The sequence below is a fragment of the Struthio camelus genome, chromosome 9, assembly GCF_040807025.1.
Source record: "Struthio camelus isolate bStrCam1 chromosome 9, bStrCam1.hap1, whole genome shotgun sequence".
Taxonomy (NCBI): Eukaryota; Metazoa; Chordata; class Aves; order Struthioniformes; family Struthionidae; genus Struthio; species Struthio camelus.
The window spans coordinates 30,620,498-30,643,799 of record NC_090950.1 but is presented as its reverse complement, the minus strand read 5'-3'; the positions used below and the strand labels follow the sequence as shown (position 1 = coordinate 30,643,799).

At 40.1% G+C, this 23,302-nt stretch overlaps 1 long non-coding RNA gene across 1 annotated transcript; it reads left to right on the top strand.

The window, feature by feature from the left end:
- Positions 1–18,462: 18,462 nt before the first annotated feature.
- Positions 18,463–22,865, top strand: LOC104140029 (uncharacterized). The gene is made up of 4 exons (XR_693207.2): positions 18,463–18,586; positions 19,549–19,617; positions 20,238–20,379; positions 21,285–22,865. It is a non-coding gene; the product is annotated as an uncharacterized lncRNA (long non-coding RNA).
- Positions 22,866–23,302: the final 437 nt, after the last annotated feature.

Here is a 23,302-nt window from a genome sequence, read left to right as displayed (position 1 = left end):
AGAAATTCGTGGGAGAATTTGTCATTAGCTACTGTCAACGTCCACCTCCTTGAGCCTCCTGAGCAATGGGCAGGGGCCGAACAGCTCAAGGGGCAGCTTTCTTCACCCCTAAACTGTGCTTTTCTGTGAAATTATACTTGAAAAATACTTTAGCCCAGCACTGTAATTCAGTAACGTTTTTTCCTCCTTCCTGACTGCCAGATTCCCCTCAGTACAAAGCAGAACTGCTGCCGGAAAGAAGTAAGCAAGGCCAGATTACAGCAATGTCAGGGTTTTACTGAACGTTATAAACTTTTTCCCATTTTTCCCCTTTTGTCTCTCCTTGTCCTTGCTGGAATGCTACCTGTGTGACTTTTGAATCCCTAAACATTTATTCTTCTACAAAGATGCTGAAATCATTAAGTTTTTATATGAAAATGGCGAAATTTGCGAATTATGTAAAGACACATTCCCTTTATCTGTATTTAGATATTATAACATGGTTATTTCACCCTGCAGTAGTCTCCACTAATTAAACAAACTTTCTAACCTGATTACTTCTGGGGATGGAGGGCGTGGATGAAGTGTGTTTTGTTCTGTCCTTTGTTCAGGGAATTCAGGGAATAGACTGAATTCTCACAGCCGGCCTCCTTTTTTTTCCTGCTGCTTAAATATCCTGTCTTTTAACAGAGTATATTACAAAAGTTCTCTTGCAAAGGCAGGTGGTTAACTTTGTGCATGTTTATAGCTATTACTTTCCTGAAATCTGTCATCAGCTCTTACCCTGCCTTCTTACAGCCTTCAGTCATGGCAAAGCCCTCTTACATGGAAGCTTGTCGTGGCAGTGCAGTGCACTTGGAGAGCTTAAGATAATGGATTACAATTGCAGGCATAAACATGTCATTTATTATTATTATTTTTCATAGTTTGGGGCTAGATTAAAAGCAGAAAGGGTGGTTTCCTTTCTGAAGTTGGGTTGAATGCCCCTTGGGCTTGCAAAACCAATAAATAAAGTGTTTTCATCAGCCAGCCTTTTCAACAAGCCTGCAAGTCTGGCAGGTCAAATGATCTTGATGAGTTGGCCGGTTTTCCTGAAGCAAGAACGGGTAGCTGTGGGCTCAGATAGCTCTAATATCAGTGTGTGCAAGCAGTGCAGTTGTAACAGTGCTCAAAATACAAGTATCATGACACCTACCAGTGGTGTTCTTGCAAAGGGCCCCCCCTGCTCCCAGAAGTACAGGCATAGCAGAAAACCAGACTTTCAGAGGCACAAATGGGAGCTGAACATCCAGTTGCTGTTCTTTTTCAGTAGCAGATAGGCATTTCATTTCTGTTTTCACATGTGCAGGTCTTCCCCCAAGAAGACATTTGATAAGTTCTCTTCAAATTACAGCATATAAAAAGTCACATGCAAATACTGAATGCTGTTAACTTACATCGTGGTTTTCATATTATAAAGATGTAATAGCTAAACAGAGGTAAACCTGGTCTGAGCGTGACCATCTGTAAGAAGATACTATTCATAGGACCAAAAGAAAAAACATATAATATGATTCAGCTGTATTTACCGTTCTTAAAATGTCTGAATTCTAAGGTAGTACAAAGTAATTCTTTGAGAAGACTGGCGGATGTACCTTTTTCTCTACTTGCATGTTCAATATCTACAGGCTAAAATTGTCTCCAGGCTTTTCATTCGTTCTGGAAGGTATATTTGTGTTCTCATGTTTTGAAAATAAGCGTTGATCTTTTGCAGCATACGACTTTTGGTAAAGGTCTCCACAGGCTCACGATGTCAGGATGAGACCATCTGAAATAGAAGTAGCTGAGAGTTTATCCTGTTGTGACTGAGAATTTGAGCCTGTTGTTTCTATGAAGACTTAAAATTTTTGTGTGTGATTAAAGATGCTCATCTAGCCTTTATGAAGTTGCTTAAACTAATAAACTCTGTTTTTCACCCAAAGCGCAAAACTGAGAACATCAATTCTGAAGAACAGAGGAAGGAGTAAGTTTGAGTTTTGATGGGAAAATATTTTTCAGTGAAGAAATCTCATACGCCAAGTTTTAGCCTCAGGCCGCATATGACCCTGTGGAAAATGTTCCTTAAAATGCCTGCACTGACAAACTGACTTTCAAAAATACTTAGGATGGGCCCTGGGAATTTTACCATTATTTTCAGTGGGAATAGATTTAGGTCAATGCAAAGAGCCCATGTGGAGCTCAATTGTTTCTGTTTCTGCAGTTTAGACAGACAGTAAAATGGCTGCGATTGGAGCTGCTACAGTAATGTGTTGCTTGTAGATATGTTTCAGATCTTTTAGGTGCAAACAACATTTAAAATATTTTATGTAAAGTAAGCTGTAATGCTGAGAATGCTTTCTGAAAATGTGGTGTATATATAATGATTACTGGAAGACTAAAGATGTTTAAAATTATTCTGAGAAACTATATTAGAGACAGAATTCTATATGAATTGATGTTATAAATAAGTGATATTTTAATCTATTGTAGATAGATTGTGGTAAGTTATAGCTTAATATTTTGTTGGTTCTTGAGGTAACTATAAAGATGTCATAAAATATGAAGAGACTTAAAATTTTCCTGGATCATTCTTGAGTTTTGAGTAATCTGCTTTAGCAGGCCCCCACCTATTTCTTAATGTATGCTAGGTACAAGCATAGATGGCACCGATGACTTTTCTTCTGCCTGTAGAAGTGGCCATGCGTTTTTCAGATTTCTTTTGCTGTCTGGTTAATTAAATCCAGCAATGTAAATAAACGTTATTCTTGTGTGTTGGGATAACAAACAGAAATCCCCTTTGATTTCAGTGAACCCCAGTTGGCTAACTGTAGGGGGTAAAGGGGGCTAAATTATGGACTGAAAGGTGCTCAAAATCCATGGCAAAATGGGGAATTAAACTTGATCTCCCAAGTCACAATCTGTTATAACAAGGCTTCTCTTTTCCCCCAAGGCAAACTAGAAGAACCATAATATAATGTTAAAGGCAGAAATGTCACATGCCATTGGGAACGCTTTTAGTTACTGCAGAACATATTAATATTTGTATTTAACTACAAGACTTGCTGCCTGACTCCTGGAAAGTGGCTGCCACTTCCCACAAATCGATGGGACCCATTTGAGTAGATGGGTTAATAAGCTAGTGGCTCTCCTGGCAGCAAGGCATGTTTCTGCAGGTGAAGCTACTTCCCATGGAAACTTGTTGAAATGAGGCATCTTGCTTGAAAGCTGTTCCTCAATTTTCTGTATTCCTCCAGGGACAGAAGAGATGGTAAAGTTAGCTTAATAAAAGGAAAATTAGGATCAATCAGTAAGACGAAGCAGACCTGATGTTAGTTATTGTATGATTTCAAGTCACTGCCACTGGAGCATTATGACAGTAACACTCCTTTTTCAGGGATCAGTAATATATAGAGACCACTTTATACATAGGTGTAGGTTTATACACCTATACGTGTATATTTCTGTGCTATGGAAAATCCATGTATAGAGATCTTTGTAATCAGTCCAAGAGACTGAAGGTAGTAAACCTTAATCATATAGCAGCTAATTTGTACGCTGCTGGCGCAGGCCAGGCTGATGTCACGGCTCTCCTGGAGCGGCAGCTGCCGTTGCTGAAGCTGCATCCTCCTGCCTGCTGCGGGCGATTAGGCAGCGCCCTGGACGAGAAACGCCCCTCGCCTCCTGGGCTTCAGTAAGGCCCTTTGCTGGCAGCCACCTGAAACATCTGTACTCAAAATATTTCACTATTTGATATTGATATTTTTTGTTAGTATTAGCGGTTTTTTTTTTCAATAGTATTAACAGAGATTTAGTTTATAAACTGTTTACAGCAGTTTCCAAGGTGTGGTGTCATGTGGTTGTCTTTTCCTTTAAACCAGAACAGGCCGTATCTTGGATTTCTATTCCTTCTTCGTGAAATATTTGCACACAAAATATTATGTATATCTGTAGGAAGCTATAAATAAGGAACACTGTTGGTCACACTGCCTCCAATAAGCAAATAAACCAAACCATAACTAAGATGAGACTACTTCATAACCCCCACAGAGGACGTGAAGGAAAGTTCAATGTCTGTGAAGGTAAGAAAGTAAATACTATTCTCCCGCTTCTAAGAGAATATAACTAATGTTACAAGAACATTAATTACAAGGAAGAAAATGTAAACACTAAAAATGGGCTTGACAGAATCCCTTTAAACTAGTCGAGCGTTAGAGTCTACAAATGGCTTCTGACTCTAATAAACTTCCACAATTTTCTTTTTATTTAAGTCTTAAACTCTCCAAATTAAATGTAATTGGAAAATCAGTTTCTTGTTTTACTTTGTACTCTTGCTACCTCAGTGGCGTTATATGATCTTGTTTCAGTTTTAGTTCTACTTCAAAGTTTTGCTGCTTTGTTATTGCTCCAAAGTTTTGTTAGAGCAAAGCTGCAAAAATTCTCTCTTTATTAAAGTGATTTTTAATTTCACTTTTGTTCTTTTCATAGGTTTGTTCTCCCTCGTGGTCCCAGTATTTTTGAGCTACAACAGAATTATTTCTGGAGTGAGTTTTCAGAAGGAAGCAGTGGTATGTGCCTGGGCCAGGCAGCCTGTTGCTGTTGAACAGCAATCTTTCGTGCCAGTGGTGCCGAAACTCTGCTTTGAGGTTCGTGCCCTGAACTGCCTTTTCTCTCCCGGAGTTAAACAAAAGTCAGAGCTGAATTTAGCCTGTGCTGGTGACGTCGCTGAAGGACACCTGTGCATAGGACACCCAGGTTTGGTCACGAATCGTGAAGCTACTGAAAGTCAATGGCAAGCATTGTCCAATTCTTCAGAAATTCTAAACACAAATCTTTGATTAAAACAGGAGCGTCAGAAGAAGGACGCCCTGTTAATCTGTAATTGTCACTACCTCTACTTTTTTTAGGCCTTTAACTGTGGTTTTCTTGCTGACAAAATGAAAGATTTCCAGTAACACCATGAAGTAAAGTAACAATAACGTTTCTGTTCTGCCTGAATCCACAGGGAGACAGTTAAAACAGGGCTAAATCTCCTCGTATCAGCAGCTGAGCTTTGAAATCAAGCTAGTCTGCCATGGTAACTTACCCAAGGAAACATGTTGGGGGAATGACAAAAGAATTCTCGAATCCAGTGATTTTTCTCCCATTTAGTTTGCGTTATCTGGCAGTAATAAATACCTCAGGAAAGAGGTATTCCGGTGTTGCGTACTGTTGCATACTTTCCCTTGTGCTGTCCTTCCTGCGTATGCTCACAGCACTGGTGGATGCCCAGATGAGTCGAAGCCAGTGTAAAAACACCCAGGCAATACATGCATACAGTATGCCTCTATGTAAAGCTCCAAAAGATGCAATACTAAAAAAAAACCAAGAAAATGAGACAGAAAGAGAAGCTAATGGCTGCTCTGCGTTGCTCACAGGCCTTTTGTGATGGATGGTTGTTGAAGAATCAAGACCTCTTTCTTCACAGCCCCAGAGATTTTATGGTACTTCAAGGAAAAGGCATCTGAAGGAGGAAGCCCATGCCTTAAGCCTGTGGTTGCGACTGTGTGCCTTCACCTCTGTGCTGGTCAGAGTCGCAGTGACTGAAACCCACCTGCCAGGGGAGCAGGGAAGGGAAGTTGCACCCTGTTGTAGCTTCTTGCCACGTGATAGCCGAATATTTCTTTTAAGTTATAAAATTTCTTGTAACAGTGAGACTGGGGTCCCTAGGGGTAAAATCAGTTTCTGCTGAAGCCTGGCTCAGACTGAGGCAGTGTTTCATGTCTTGTTTGTCTGCATAGTCCTTCATCTCATGTGCTCTCGATCCTTTCCTTTTGGGATATGTATTAATTATAAATATGCAGTTACTAGTACTTAATAAGTAAAGGAATTGCTTATTCCCTTGCTTATTCTTTAAGGAAGCATCTCAGTAGAGGATTGCTGTTCTGGCCCTCATTTAATCCTTTGTTAGTCCGAGATAATGGCACTTTATACTACCAGAGCTGGTTTTGTATTTCCGTGTGGGTCACAGAATTTGGAGTCCAGCTCATGATATGACTTCAGAATGTTACTGATCCACTAAAACAGGTTTTTGCACCCATAACTACTTATTTGTGGTACCTGGTGTAATCAATACATACAGTAAAAGTGCAAGACCATTTGGATATCACAAAAATGGAATTCTGGATGTAAGTAGTCTGAAACTTGCAAGGGATTTCAGACCCTCTTGTAGTGTTTGCTCAGCAAGTGTCAAAAGTTTGCAGTTGCAAATTTTTGCACTTGTTTTGCAGTCTGCGAATAAGCAGTTTTGCTCAGCTCCAGGAAGAGTTCTTAGCCTGTAAAGATTACGTTCAAACAGATCCTCAAAAGAAAAGCCACATTTAATTGGGATTCTTTTGTCCAGGGAATTCTCCCTCAGCCCTGGAGGGGAAATCTCTCTGCCTTCCCACTTTAATGTTTTTACTCCAAAATTAGGTGATGTATATTGCATTGAGTCACATGTGAGGACTCTCCATTGCTGACATCAAAGCAGCAGGCAGGGCTGAGCTGCTCCTGCGCCGGAGCTGCGGAGGCTTCAGAGGGGTTTCCTGGGATAGCCCTGGCTGGAGGATATGGCTCTCAGTAGTTGAAAAGGAGAGGAGATGTGCTCAGGATAGTTAAGCCAGTTTCCTACTTCAAACTGCTAAGATGAGATATAACATTCACATATAACTGATGCAATAAATACCAGACCTGCCTCAGTGGCAGTTTTCTTAGTTTAGCCTTGACTTTACCAGTGACTTTGTTGATCCTTTATGGGCTTTTTGTTTGTTTGTTTGTTTCGGGGGGGGGGGGCAGCGTTAGGCGATAATTAGAAGCTGTGCAGATTACCCCAACAGACTAAAATTTTTCTTTCTTTCTTTCTTCTTAGTTTTTATTTCTGTTTCTTACTTTGTTTCTAAGTATTTGCAAATGGGGAGCTCTGTGTGCTGTTCAAGAAGCGCTTTGCTAATTGATACGGTTCACATCATCTTGTTGCATTAGTTTGGCTAATGAGAGAGCCTATTAAAGAGCTGCTGACTGATTGTTTAAATTTGCTACTGGCTAATGCACTATGTGGATGGGCTAAGAGAAAGTTAATGTGCTGTTTTCCTGAAATGGAAATGCTATTTTCCACTGAATCTAGTGGACTAAGATGCAGCTGTAATGAAGTGATGTACTGTTGATCTTGAGGCTAGTGTGGTTCAAGAAAAGCTATAGTTCTTCCCAACAAGGAAAAAGTAATTTCTTAGACTTCACAATAACGAAATGTGAAACTCAATGTAGGTATCACTTCTGTAGCTAAGGGCCATCTCCTTCTGATGGATCGAAATGTCCTCAGTCTCCAAAGAAATTCACAGAAAGGCCAAAAATAGTTTTGCAGTTTTAGAGACTGTGAAACAACTCTTAAGTTATTCATAACTAGTTGCAATACCCCAAGCCATAACTCCCATTTTTTCAAGAAAAGTCAGAAAGTGTCTAACATGGAAAGTAGAATAGAAGAAACAAAAAAATCAGAGAGTTGAGGTAAGCTCCGTCTTTGGGAGCAACATCACAAAATGTTCAGTCCCTGTAATTAACTCAGGAAGCATCGTTTGTTTAGCTAGCATAGGAAAAAAAGGGTTTTGTATAGCGTTTTCTGTAAAGAATGGTTAAAGTAAGAGTATCGTTACTTCCAAATGTTCTTTTTACATTGATGTTATGGGCTTAACAGTATTTAAGTATGTTTTTTTGTGTATTCATTCTAATATGTCTGTTTAGAAGGATATAGAAGAATAATTAGAGATAAGCCACTTTTCAATTACCTATTACCTGCTGCTACTCGCTGGTGGACATAAATTAGTAGAAGGTAATTTTATCCTCATGTTACTTGAGAACCTTTGGACATCATGTGCTTGACCTAAATTTTTAATGAAGGCCTAGTTAAATATAAAAGTAACAATTTTAAAGCACAGTTCTTTAATAAGTTCCTTGGGTTGTATTTTTTTTATACCCAGCTCAGCATGTGAATATTTTTTTGTCCTTTTGCTTTAGCTACAGAAACTTGCTTTCTAAACCTTAACATGGACTGAGTGACGTAACCCATTTAGAAGCTACGTTGGAGAATGGGGTGAAACGGAGAAAAGAATGCCTAGATCTGCTCAAAGGAAATTTTGACCGAATTTTTGACAGAAAATAACAAAGCTTACTCGTGGATCTGTGATTGAATACAGTCCCACTCTTAGCTTCTGCTGCCTCATTTCTTGAGGTACTAATGATCCTGAAATGCGTGCTGTACCACCCTTCTGTTAAGGAAGTGGATGGCATTGTCGATTGGAAATCATTATGATTTTTTAATTCAAATTGTGGCGTGTTCCAAGCAGTGTAAGTGAATATAGAAAGAGGTTTCTACTCTTAAGAACAAACAAATTTTACTTTCTGTATATTGTCCTATCAAGAAATAGCAAGTGACCTTCGGTAGGTAAACTTTAATTGTCAGATTTGTGTTCTTTAGGCGCACTTTAAAGTGGTTCTTTTTATACTAGGATTGTAGCTTGTACCTTATTCCTACTGGAAGGAAAAAAGTGCATCTTTTAATACATTGCAAAACTATACTAAAAACAAGAATGAGAAATTCTTCTATGTGAAAGTTAATGTAGTTGGTCTTCTAGATACTGGTATACTCAGATACTTAGAGCTACTAGCACTGGATGTTTTGTCAGCTTCTCCTCCATATCTGCATTGACTGTTTAACATGCCTCCTCTGAGCTTGAGCCAAATCTTACTGTGATGTGTCTACCTCTGCATTTATGTTTTTGCCAGAAGTGATCTTTTGCAGCAGATGTCGTGGCCGACCCACCACCTGCCCTGGCTCGTGTTGCACCCTGCCCTGGGCATGTGGCACTAGCCCTGAGCCAGAGCCTACTGGAAATAAGCTCCTACCCCCCAAAACGTGCATCATGGACATCATCGGGTCCTCAGCACTGCTTGCGCTGCAGAGGCACTTGCCAAAAATGCGTGGGGCCTCTTCTGCCTGTGACTTGACTCCAAAGGGAGTGGGAAAGTGGAGATTATTTTCTCTGCCTGCGTGCCACTCATCTCTCATTTCACCTTATGACCTCGTTTGAATATTCATAATAGAAGTCAGAGATGAAAATAACTGATTATATCATCTTAAGTATTCTGACTCTTACAGGCTTTATTTTTTCATTGCTCTGAACAGGCCACTAGTAAAATAATCAATAAATCAGACAAAGCTTCTATCCACTTTGAAAATATATTCTCTTAAGAACCTAGTAAATAAGTATTTATATAGCACCAACAGTATAGATCATGCTGTGGATGGATTTTGTGCTGGATGGAAGTTATGAATACAATTGTTCATAAATCCATGTAGGTTAACTGCTAAATGGCATGGTTAGATAGATTTGTATGTGTAGTCAGCATATATTTTACTTAATTTAATCTCCTATTTTATACTAGTTTCCCATTTTACAGTTCCCTCTCCACATTTTATGCCTATGCAGAAAACTATAAATCAGATAAGTCCTCTAGAAAGTCCATTTTCTCTTTTCAGGTGCTGGACAGTATTTACTTTCATATGAGATGTGCTTTTGTTAAGTTGTAGTATAATATTGCTTTTACATGATATCACCATCAAACAACTAATCAAAAGCCTACTGCTTTACTTTAGTAATCATTTTATTTTGCTAAATGTTCAAACATGGGAAAAAGCCTCCAGTATTATGAGGGTGATGTAAAAAGCATGACAACTTGTTTTCAGTGCTAAGCATTGTAGTAGCTTCAGGGTTTGTATTTGCAGCCTGTTTCTCCTCACCCTGCATGTTACAGCACTCTGTGTTTAAATACGAACAGAGACTCTTGCATGATTGCACAATCTTCCAGGAGATGCTTGAGCAAAACACCATGTTGCTGGAGACTAGCAGTCTCCATTAGGATGGGTTAATTATGAGACTAAAGGAGAGCCAGCATACTTGGGCTGTGTTTGATGCATTGGGTCTGAAGGGAGTGCTAACGAAGGCCATTGGGTTCTGGGAATAGCTGCGGATGTGTTAATGATTGCAAGGATCAGCCTGATGACAGCAGTAGGTTTCAGTGTTTGCAGACTGTGTCTTGACTCAGAAGATACTTCAAGGAAGACAAAGTTCTCTGAAAACAAAACCCAACTCTTCCTCCGCTTTTTAGATGATGAGAAATAAGTCCTGCAAGAGCAAAATGTGTTCCTTTCTTTGAAGTTGAAATAGTGCATCACTAGGGAGCAACTTGATGAAAGTGGCAGCATCCAGGAGCAGGTGGGCTGTAGCTCAAGCACATCAGTGAATGTTTCCACAGGGTAACAGATCAAGATTTCTCCAACTGTGTCTAAATATCATGTCCTTCTGAGCCATATGGAAATGCTCAAGGGGAAAAATGTTATCTGATCTTTGTCATAAATGTTGCTAAACCTTCTTCTAACTGTTCCTGGATATTGATTATCTCAATGAAAAGGAAATGTAAGATGGAAATATGAAGTGCTATCTGAAGGAAAGAAAGTCTAGAAATAGATTTTCAGGGGTTTATATCTTTGATCTAAAGTTTTAAACTTTAATTTGTTGTTAGAAGAAGCTTAGTTAGTCTGTACAATTTCATTTGAATAATCAATACCTCTCCTGAGTTACAGAAGTAAAAAAAATACTTTTGAAGCTAGTAGATTTCTTTAACTTAAAACTCCTACAGAATTCTTCAATATTTCTCTACAATTGCTTTCAGGCTGAGAATCTGTTATATGGTTCAGCTGAAGGAAAATTTTATGGCTGAGTTATAACCCCCCTCTCCCTAAAAACAGGAAGACTATAAAAGATAGAATTGCAATAGGCAAGGAAGGAAATGATTGTAAGGCACAGTTAAGAAGGAATTAATCAAAGCCAAGGTCAAAGGAAGGAAGAACTTTGGAAATGTTCTGGAAGTGATGATAAACCCAGTTATGAAAGAATCATTATCTAAAGGGCTGATACCAGCTAGTGATATGAGTGTTTGCCTGTGTTTTCTTTTACTCCCCATATGGATTTGCATTTCAGACTGAGATACAAGTCCATGGAATCTGATGATTGGGCTTTCAAATTAAAATGTTGTAAAATTTTGTAATGATAAACACTGGGTGAGCCTTTGCAAATTTTGGGTTTAGTTTCATTGTAGGTATTAGCACCCAAAAGTTTTGTTGCTTATCCAGATCTCTTAAGACTATGAACTCGGCTGGCAGCCTTAAGATAACTAACTCTCTCACAAAAACATGACAGCGCTTCTGGTTTCAGTCCATGGTAACGTCCTTTGTTGTCATATTTTGGCTTATCCTTTTCTGACCTCAGCCAGAACCTGAAAGTGCAAAGGTGAATGAAAAATAAAAATGACCACTTCATCAGACATTTTTGAACCTTAAAAAAAAAGGATTGGCTCAAGTTAGGTTTGAGGAATGAGCCATAGCGTTTAGAGGTTCTTATTTTGCCATGCAAGTTGTCCCATCCAAATTTTATGATGGTGAAAGCTGTCCGATTAAATTGCCTGTTTTTCTGTTTACACTTTGATAAATCACTTTTATGCAGATAGTAAAAAAAACACAGAAAACCAGGCAGATTCCTAACTCGCTTGTTATTCGTGTACTTTTTCTCTCTGCAGGGTGCTGAACACAGACTTAAACACTTGAATTTTTCCATTTTTTTTCCAATGGGACAGATAATGGCCTGAAGTGCATGTAGGTGATTAAAGGCTGGGCTGACTTGGAGCAGAGTGCCTTCCAGGATCACGTCCTTAGGGAGTGCCTCCCAAAAGGTGTACAAACTTGTTTTCCCAACCCTGAGGAGACAGGATTGTCGAGTAAGTGATCTCAGAGCAGGGAAAAATGAAAATGTTGTAGATTTGGTCCAAACATTTCAAGTTGCACCTCTTCTCCTTTCTAAAGTTTTAAGGTTTTTTTTATACTAAATTTTGCTGTGTAAGGTAAAATAGGCCTCAGGCAATTTAAGCTTGCATGCCCAACATTCACTGACCTTGGCAGAAATACAAAGGTCACATTTAACTTTTCGCACAGGCAAACCATTGAACAGTGTCTGCTATGTATTAGGAATAACAAGGATTTTCTTTAGCATCTGTTGTGCAGGTTTCATCCATTCTTTCCTTCAGAGAATACACTGATTTCCTGTGAAACAAGTTCCCTTCACAAGACTGAATATAGCCTCTGAACCCTGACCGCCCTTCTTAATGCTTCGGTATAGCAAGCAATAGATAACAGGAAAAATATAATCTTGTTTGACATTTTGCTATCAAAGAATAATGCTTCTTGCATTGTTCCTGATCTCCAACAATGCATAGGGATTTACCTTCATTAGGGTATTAATTCATGTGAAAATCTAGCCTTAATGAACAGAATGAACAAATATAACACTAAGATTGACTGTTCGGGTAAGGTAAGACAGGATTTTCTTGTTTAATATGTCAACATTTTGTACAAACCTGACTAGGCCTGATGAAATGGTGTTCAGCTGGATTTGTCCCTGTCCACCACATTCAGAGCTGGTCAAGGGCACGCTTTAACACAGCCCAGTTTTCTAACCTCTCTGGCAGGTGGGATTGAGATGGTACAGGAACCCATCATAGAGGAAATAGCCAAAGGGCCTGACCTTGTGAAGGCTGTTTGCCTCAGCCGGCATTTTTGTACATGCTTTTACACGCCTTCCTTTAAGGAAGGAGGGTTTGCAGAAGAGGTAGCAACCACCTAATAAGTCCTGAAAAAAAAACCCAGATGATCTTATAGACTCAGAGCCCTACCAGGTCATTTCACTAGTGACTGTACCTAAAAACCTCATCTGTTTTTCCAGCTGTATCAGCCAACTAATAGCAGTATCATCTCTCTTTTATGATACCATCGTGGCTACAGCAGCACTGCTGGTAAGTATGGAAATATGCTGGGCTCTGAGGCCTGACAGAGCAAATTTTTATGGAGAAACTTTACTGCAATTGTCCTTTCCCTCTCTGCAGTTAATAATCCTTCCCGAATTTGGGTTACATGCTGTGAACAAAACCTGGATGAGACCTGTATGATTTTACGAACGCTAAGAGGAGAATAGCTGGATGAAAGGGAGACGATATGCCATATAAATGGAGAATTTTTGAGCGCAAAACCCATGCAGTTTTGCTGTGTGGAGGAGAAATTTTAATTTCCTCCAATAACCTGATACGGTTCCTAAGTGTTGACAAAAAGCAGAGACAGTGCAGTGGCTGTAGGTATGTTGTGGCACAGAGGTGAGAACAGTCTGTTTTATTTTACCCAAAACGAATGCTACTCTTGTGATTTTGGCGTTTGCTCGCGAACGGAACCGCGTTCCGTTGTTTCTTAGGAAAGCTGGAGAAGTGGCCATTTTGACATATTTCATGAATAGTAAGTGATATGGCTCTTAAAGCTGGTGCAGATCCTACACTCGCTTCTTGTGCTGTTATGCCTTAGCTGCTCCTCTATCATGCATAGCTGATCTCCAGGTGAGGTGTGCGAACCACCATGGGACATTTCTGCCTTTTGGAGTGTTATTGCAGCTTACAGAAAATGGATTGAGGCAAGAGGAACCAGATTATCTCGTTTATTATCCTCAGACACTATTATGGCTATGCAGGAACAGTTGTAATTTAGTTTTCTGCTATTTTTAAGTAGATATATAATGTTGTTTGCTGTTTTTTTTTTCCTTGTGTTTACGACGGAAACCATATGGTTATGAAAGAGAGTTTATTACTGTCAGTAAGCTGCTTGAAGGATGGAAGGAAGCATTGCGTTATCTTTTTAATTAGCATTTGCTTTATGCAAAATAAACACTTTAATATATTGGTAGCTAGATGCTGAGCCACAGCTCAGTGCAACTCCACCCTACCTCTGTGCTAAGCGTGCCACAATTAAAGAACGGATATGGTCCAAGAACTCTCCACAAGGGGATGTAGGTGGGAGTTGGAGTTAACTTTCTAGCTTCTTGGTGTCCTCTCCTGCCCTGGCCAACAGCATGCGCGTTGCCTGAGGGACTGACTGTGGTGACTGGTGGAGTTTCCTTAGAGGACTGTGATAAAGGTGGGAGGGAGGCGAAAGACATCTTGCTGCTGATATAAAGACTCTCAGCAGGCCTGAAACAATCACTGCTGTGCAGAGCCTTGCAGCAGCGTTTCCAAGTAGCAGGGGGAAATCAGAGATGCCAGACCTCTTTAAAGTGGCTTTCTAAGTCTTTTTTTTTTTTCTTTTTTCTTACACTCCACTTTAACCTTGGTGAGGCTTTCTGCTTAAGAACCCTCCACATAAACTACAGCAGTTGCATTTGTTAGCACACTCTTTCTGAGTGGTGATAAGTAATCAGGTCTGTGACAGCATATTAAAAAACAACTGTATAGACAATGCTTTTTTATTGCCTAATCAAAATATTCAAGGGTTTTACATTTTGCAAGGATGACTTGCCAAAGACTTCCTCAAGCTGCACATGCTGCTGCTTTGTCTTTCTTTTATGCCTTATTGAATTCCATTAAAAGACAAACAAATCTCGCAGTCATTAGGCACCTTGCTGACAACACCTGTCAGTCTGTCACTCCTAGTCACAGGCAGAGAGTGTAGAGCTTCATTTGGCAGAATTAGGAAGAAAATAGAAAGAAACATATCTGGGGCACCTGTTCTCAGCAAAGGAGTGATGGGATTATTATAACCAAAAATGAATTCAATGTGCTACTAAAAGAAGGTAGATAAAAAGTAATGTTGCAAGTCAGTTACACTAATCAACAGACTTCAACATTTTTAAGAATTTTAAAATATTTTCCTAATTCTTAAGTGGAAGGGGGGCATCCACATTATAAGCACTCAGTTATGCACCCACTGGAAATGCACACGCAGACAGATACACAAATGCACTGGAAATGCACATTCTTTCAGTGAATTACAATTAGCCTTGTTCTATTTGCGACCTTGTAATGTGAGTAGCAAGTAGTACTTTAATCCTAAGAGATTTCATTTACTGTAGAAGGACTATTAAAAGGATTAAGGATATTTTTTTCCAGGATGGAAGGATTTATTATTATTATACCATTTAGGTTTACAGGTAGGAAGCATCTTTTCTTCGGACGTAAAAGATTACTGGTTTTAAAAGCAAACACTACAAATGCTGTTTCTTGAAAAATATGTGTGATCTGTAAGTCCTTGATTTTATTTGGTCTTTCAGCTGTCATTGTTTCAACAATTATTATGTAGTGATTTGCACATTCAATGAAACCTGTGCTAAAATAATTGTCAGTTTTGTCTTTCAATTCTATTTTAAATCATTCCTTAGTTTCCCTCTGATTTTGTTCAGGTTGTACATGAAGAAAATGGAACAGGTCTCCAGTAAGTCTGTGTTATCTTGGTTCTGCTGTATGAAAAGCTCCTGCCTAGATCTGCAGTTCGTATTTGGGGGAAGCTGTCACTGGAAGGGTGGGTGGGAGACCCGGTCTGGAGAAGGATATGTCGGGGGGAATTTATATGAAAACTGGAGCATTCCAGAGCATTTTGATTTTACTGGGAAGAAAACAGGACAATATCCTATAGTTTATATCTGTTATGGATATGTAAAATTAGGGATATATTCTGTTCCATATGTACAAAATGAGGAGAAATAGTATGTAGAGAGAAGCAGCAATGAACTTGTATCTGAGTAGAGCACATGCTACTTGACATATATTGTCATATGTGGATCTAAAATTCAACTTTCTCTTACTTCTCCTAATTAAATGTTATAGATTTATCACAACTAGTCCTAACATGTAATTTTTCAGGACCATAGCATTCCTGTTATGAATTATGTTTTCAGTTATGAGTGAAGAAACTCAGTAAAGTATATAGTTGGTTGTTACTTTATAGTCTGAAAAAATATTAACCTTATCCATCCTAATATAAGTCTAAGGTTCATTGAGAGATTATTTTCCTGAATTCAGCTGAGCTTCACTCTTCATGACTTTTCTTAAACACTAGAAAACGATCTGGGAATGGATTTATTTGTTAGGTAAGATAAAATTGCTTCAGTGTGGTTTTGTTGTTGTGGATTAGAGGTAACCAGTGGTGGCTTCTGAACTCCACGCGGATCCCATGTCAGGGCTGTGTCACTTTGCACTTCTGAGTGCTTATTTTGCCATGCCCTTGCTATGAAAGATTGTGTATGAGCCACTTCTGGAGTTCATCCTGTCCCGGGCTCCCCCGGCTCTGGGGCGCAGGCATCGTAGCTCTGGGAATGTGATGTGGCACTTATGTGCTTGGTGGTAGGTTGGCTGACACAAAAGGCACCCGATGGGAGTAATGGCTTCAGCTGCATGGCTGCTGAGGGCAGGTGAGATACAGGGTAGGAGGCCCTAGCAAAATTTAATACAGATGAGATTTAATACAGATGAGATGAGATGTAAAAGCCATCCAGCCCAAGGATGCATACAGTGGCTTTGGAACAGAAATGACAACCATTTCTGTACTCAGTGCAGCATCTGTGACCAACGCTTGAAAACTTTATTATTTCCTTTCATCCGTTCCTGTATCAATGCAAGAACTACTTCTTGTAGCTGTTCCACTCATTGCATCCGAGCAACAGGATCACTTTTGTTTTTCCAGACTATTTCATAGTATTGTTGTCAGTCTGGCATGTTTCTCTCGTATTCAGTCTGAATTTCCTTTATTTTCTCAAATTATTTTTAATCTTCCAATTCAAAATAATGCCCATGCCAGAACTGGACCCAGTACTATGCTGAATCCTGCTCTTTCTCTGCCCTGTGCTTGCATGTGTCTATATGGCGGACATGTCCCTTCTGTGTGCTGTGCGAGTCCATGGAGAGTTGCGATGTCTGTGCTTTAACAGCTTGGCTAGACTCCTAAATATGAGTTGAGTTTGAGAGCTGTGGCACAATAACAGTAAAAAGCTCTTCTCTTCTAATAAGTAATACCTGCTCTGATTGCCGTTGCACATTTCCTATCTTCCTCTCCTCGACACGGCATTACACTGTCTCCCAAGGCAGAGTGCCAATTTTATGGGGATATTGTTGCTGACCTGAAATGAAGTTGGATAAAACTCTTAAGTGCTATTTCTTTAGAAAAGAGAAGCCTTTGTCCAAAAGAAAGCATCAACGCTACCTGGCTCTTTCTGTGGAGTTTTGCCTGTTGATCTTGTATTATCAGGAGCAGATACCTGCTCTGTAGAGGGAATAAAAGCTTGATGCGGTCACAAAAGACAAGCCGTGTATTGGAACTTGAGAAACCTACTGAGATGTGCACCTGATTCAAAACCCGCTCAAGTCAGAGGGAGCCGTTCCAGTTATTTCAGCAGGTTTTGGCTCAAATCCCATGTGATGTAACGAAACATAACACTATGCTTGGTAAAAGCGCTGCACTGCCTTCAATTCCTGGTTGCTGTGTGTAAAAAGGTAAAGCTGTAGAAGCAAAAATGCAAGTGGCTGCACAAGGGGCAGGACTCCAGGCAGGACTGAAGGACAAGTTTTGTACCCTTTGAGAAATCACTCCGCACCAAAACATGTCACTGCCAATGGTGTCCAGTGGTTATGCACTGAGAGGTTAGGTGGGATATTACTGGGTGCTGCTTCCCTGATTTTAGCTCTCTGAGAGCCCCTCAACTATATGGGCATCCCTGTCTCTGTGGCCAGTCGGTAACTGGTACCGTACATCACCTAATTTGTGATGCTGCTTTACGTATGATTTATGCTTGAGAGGGGTCTTCTAAGCTAGTCCTTGAAAACTGCTCTGAAAACGTTACTGCTTAGGGAACAAATCTACCTCCTTGCCCTTTACCATAATGACATGCAAGGATGGTCAAAGAAAGCACGGGCACTTATCTTTCTTACGTATAATTTTTCAAAGTTTCTGTAAGAGTCATGTATATGAAGACTTTATAAGACTGTATGCAGCACATATTTTTTCCATTAGTCATTTGTGTTCAAATTTTTTTTAATTCTCCACAAATCTGAAACTTGTGTTTGTTAATAGGTTTTTAAGTGAAAAGGGATCATAAACTTCATCTAATCTGATATCATGCATGACATAGGCCTACGAACATCATACAGTAACCTTTTTACAGGCATCAGTTTAGTTCCCCTTCCTGTTTTTCTTCTTGCATTTTTCTTTTGGCTGTACTTAAAGACGGTGTTCATACAAGTCTGTATATTTTTAGGAGAAGGAAAAATTTTCAATAATTTAAGTAATTCACTGCAAATAATCTTAGAGCAAATGTTGGAAGCAAAGGCTGCCTGATTCTAAAATAAATGAGGGTGCACATACCTGCACAATTTCATACTTCCATTGCACTTTTTTCACAAGCAACATTTTTGTGCACTTGGTCAGAGCATTAGATTTTCATTTCATTCATAAAATAGTGGTAAATTTTATCATAGAATCAAAGAGAAAAGGGAATTCTGATTTCTAACGGTTGTTTCAGTGCTCTGTGGATGGTGAGACTGAGAGAAGTCGTGGTGCCAGTGGTGGACTGGGGACCTGGACACTGAAGCCAGTGGATGCAGGCCAGCTGAGGCTATGACTTATCCTGATTAAGCTGCTCTAAAGTCCAATAGTCTGAACACAGTGAGTGTGAGCATACCCTTTACTTTTTCAATAAGTCAGCGAGGAAAGGTTTTGTGCTGTAGATGAATTTATTAAAAAAAAAACAAAAACAAAAACCATAATAACGTTATTCACAATATTGCATTTTCGAAGGTGAGTTGAGAAGGAATTATTGACTATTGTGTTCATGTGGGCGTGTAAAAACACATTTGTTCAAATGGAGTTACAAGTTCAAAGTGGGTTACAAGTGAAGGGTATGGACAATCTCTATTCAAGTCAATAGGAATTTTACTACTCAGTATAAAGAGAGAAGAACAGAGCTGAGAATATATATATGCTAATGAGTGTTGTGAGAATAAATGTATTTCTAGGTTTTATGCCCAGACTGAGGGGAAAAAAATGTTATTACCAAGATAGCCTTTGGTTAGTATTTTGGCAAAAGCGAACAACAGAAATATAATCCTTTTGATTTGACTAAAGTTTTTACTTTAATCCAAACTGAAAAGCTGAATTCTGATTTTGTTTATCTCTCTTCCCATTAAAATGTAGCTAAATTATTAAATATTAAAAGTTTTTAGATATATCATTGTGAAAACCTGAAGATGGAACACTAACTTTTAAGAGTTTTTAATTTATCTCAGCTGTGCCTTTTTAGGGACTCTGATTTTGATTCCTTAATGGTTTAGTGTTGTCAAAAAGCATAACTTTTTCTGCAGATACCCAATTTCCAGCTCCCCCCTCTGCCTTCCCCTGATTCCCATCTGCAGAATAAAAATTTCACGCAGTTCTAATTATCCTGAAATGCAGCCTCTTGTGTGGTGGGTAGAGGGATGAAGGAAGTAAAGATTAGCACAACCATACCTGCTTTGAAATAGGAGGGGATGGAGTGGGATATAGTCAAAGGTAAATGCCTTGAATTTCTGTTTAGCAAAACCCGTAATGGTAACGTTTACTTGTTATACTTTGATATCATGTTTAATCAGCTCAACCCTTCAAAGCCGTTAGCACTACTGCTGGAGTACTTGCAGACCCGTTGGCCAGCTGCTGAAGAGGTAATCCCGCGCGGGGTGCGTTGGTGCGAGTGTCACAAGTGTTTTGTGGGTGCTCGCCGCTGTAGCGGAGCACCCTGTCCGACCCGGTGTCCCGGGAATGGCTCCCATTGGTGCCACTCAGCATGATGTGGCTATAGATGTTTGCCGTCTGCGCTTTAAAATCAGTTTGCATCTACAGTACACGGTAGCCTGTATTTTACAGTGATTGTGCGAGGTAGGTGCCAAGAATTTATTGAGTATGCCATTCGCGTTTATAAAAAGTGCAGCTATATTTATTATTAAATGGCTTTCCTGGCATTTAAATATGCAATTAACTCAGTATTAAAAGACCAAAACATTCTATAGACATTTTCATGGTAAGAAGGACCTGGTATTTTGATGAAAAATGAAGAGGAAATTCTTCCCTGGACCTCTCTGTATGAACACAAGATGGCACTTTGATTACGTAGGTAGAGCAGTGACTCCAGTTGGGGGGTTCTGCTGCACAATAGGAGAGCTTTATTTATATATTTTTACTGAAAAGCAGGAGAAACTGTATAAAGATAAGCGGCTAAAAGAAATGCTTTTGTCATAATGTATGGATTGTTTTTAGTTTTTAATGTAAGCTATTCCTGCTCCAGATTGGTATGCTGCCTGTTCAGCTAATGAGTCTGAAAGCGGAAGTGTTAACACTGTGCTGTTTTTCATGGTGAGGAAGCAAATGGCCATCGTTGGGAGCTTAGAATATACCTGCCGTAATCAATGTCCCCTCTTTTGTCCCTGGTAAGGCATTCTGGATTTAATTAACTTGTTTTCTTTCATTTAGGATTTTATCTGGTGCCATCAGTCAGGCTGCCACGTGTACCTTCTCTTGATGTGGCGTGGCATTTACTTTCTGTTTTGATCCTGATCCCGTCTGGAAGTCTGTTCTGTCTTCCTTTCCGTGTAGCTCAGTATTTTGGAATAATCGAACCTTTCTCCGTTCCGCATTGCCTTGGTGCTGAGGGGGCGGCCAAAGCAGCAGCCTGGCTAAAGTCGACCTGCAGACCTTGCAGAATTTTGGTGGAATATTTTTACTTCTGCGGTTTGTAGGTTTTTTTTGTCGCCAAGTCAGCAAGTGTTGCTGTGTGGCCGAGCGGCCAACCTGCACGTTTGCGCGTGGCTCTGCTGAATGCTGGCTATTTGGGATTTCTGGCATGAAAATTTGCTTGGCCTGGAGCAATCCAGCTCTGGACCGCCCGGGTCAGTGGTTAGTGCGTGTGCATGTTGAGGGGGTGTTTCCTGCAGTGGGGAAGGGGACTGAGAGCAAGGCCAAGCATGTTCCCAACTTCAGCCGTCCCCAGCAAGCCTTTGTGGAAAGGTGAAAAACCTGCTTTTCACAGCAGGGCTGCCCCTGGCAGGCCACCGAAAGCTATTGTAGTGGGAGGCTTCAAATTAGGCCCTTGTGAAAAGATATGCTTATTTGCCTGTCCATCCCCTTGCCAGTGTGTTGAGGAAATCTTTAGCTGGGCTGAGAGTCACTGCACAGTGTGGACCTGCACTGCTGTGTACCCTTGTGCGGCTGGCTCATCTGGCCCCATGCGTGGTGAGATGAGTGAAGGTGTGTGTGTGTGTCCACATGGGGTGAGGGATAGTGGCTCTTCCCTTTGCTGTTCCTGCTGGAGTTTCATTTCTGTTGTTTCCCTCAGGGCTGCTCATCCCCTGTGGCCCCAAAGGTGCCCTGCGCCATCCGTTTCCCAGGACGAGGCAGTCGAGGGGAAGTCACTTTGGTCCCAAGTGCGTTCTTCCTCTTGAGAATGGAAGAGTCAGAGCGGCTTTTGCCTGGAGTCCATCGACTGTCTCCATAAGGATGCAAACCTTTCACTGGCAAATGAGGACATCTCTCTTGCATGGAATTTGTTGCCTGAACAAAAGTGGCCCCCTCCCCCGTGGAACCACCAGCGCTGCTAAAGGAATACTGAAATAATGCCATAATGCTAAATGATTCAAACATCCCTGCAAACTGATCTGGTTTTTTTTGTTTTTCTGTAAATTTACACGTTTAATTTGAATTTCAATCTCTTTGCTTGTCTAAATTAATATTGTCATTTATATTGCAACCCTGATTCTGTTGCTAGGCTGGGGAAGATTAGACAGGTGAACTTGATGTGCTTATCCATGCAAGTGATGCATGGATACTGTGTGCATGAAGACTGCTGTGAAGGAGTGGCTTTCTCACTTCTGCCTTGTTTGAACTGAAGACCTTGGTATAAAGCTGCAGAATTTGCATGAGCTGGAAAGAAAATGTTCTTGGAAGAGGAAATTCATCTCTAAAATATATTTTAAAAGGTAATTTTAGTGTGTCTCTACTTCAGAAAAACAAGGCAAAAGCTATGCCGTGTGCTGTGAGAAGGACGTTTACCATTGTTAACATGAAAAAGCTCACCATTTCCTGCAAAATACAGGACAAAACCACCAAATGTTAACCTCTACCTACTTTAAATAAGTCAGGCTTTGAATAGTAAAATGATAAATTCAATCTCAAGTGAAGCTTTTACTCCACAAAAGGAGAATGCTAGAGATTTCATATTAGTATTGAGTTTTTATGGGGCATACTCATATGTTACAATAAAAAGAAATAAAGTTATGATAAGCATAATTTTAAAACTGGAAATGCTGCATCAGAAATTGCTGTGGAAATGTTTCTCCCTGACTATGATCTGGTTGTGCTGCAAAGTTGATTATGCTGTAACTTTCAAACAATTATGAAAACATTTATGTATTTTTATTAACACTTGTAAATTATGCAGGGTTTTTTACTGTTGAGTTATAGCAGAGAGGAAAGAATAAACATATGGCAGAGTGCCTCAAAGTTCTCAACATAAAAGAAAATCATGATTATCCTTCACTTAATTAATGCCACATTTAACAGCATTTTATTTTTCTGCAAAGATTTAGCATGCCCTGATGGAAGGGGACAGAGACTGCAAATGACTGAATAACCTTTTCTGGTCTCTTGGGAATAAAAGCGTAGCCCAGGATATAAATATTACTAATAATCTTAGCATGCTACTGCCAAGTCCCGTAACAAGGAAAGCACGAGAGGAAGACCCTTAGCGGGAGTAAACTGCCCTGGCCTCAGTAGTGACCGCTAGGACAAATTAAATCCTGGCCCTCGATGGAGCTAGCACTGAGGATCTGCCTTCTCCTTTGTGTGCCAGAACGGCTCAGGCTGTACTCCAGATTTACTCTAGAGGTATGCCAATTTTAGAACAGGAGTCAGTCCTCTGTCTCACGTAAGCTTGTTGTTCAGCAACTTATCTGTTACGTCTGTTATTGCTGGCAGATCTGCCCTTAAAACAGGGTGTTGTAGTCCTTTTCATTTCTCACTTTGTGATTTCTGGTGCGCTGCAAATACCTTATTTTATCCAGAAAGAGTACTTGTCCTTTTTCCATGTAGCTTTGCCCTGGCACCTGTGCCTGTGAAGCGTGCGCTCACCCCACATTCCAGAAGTGCTGACATAGCTGTCTGCCTCTTGGTATTTAAAAACACATACCCTCCTGCAAATGAAAAAATAGCTACCCCTGCTGTATTCCTATCTTCCTTCACTGTTTGCTGTCCAGAGGCTCTGCCTGAGGTCGAATTATTGAGCCCTTCTTAGATGTAGCTACATGCAGCGCGTGCTGTGAAGCTAGCTGCACATTTAGCTTCTCCTCTGATCCTGAA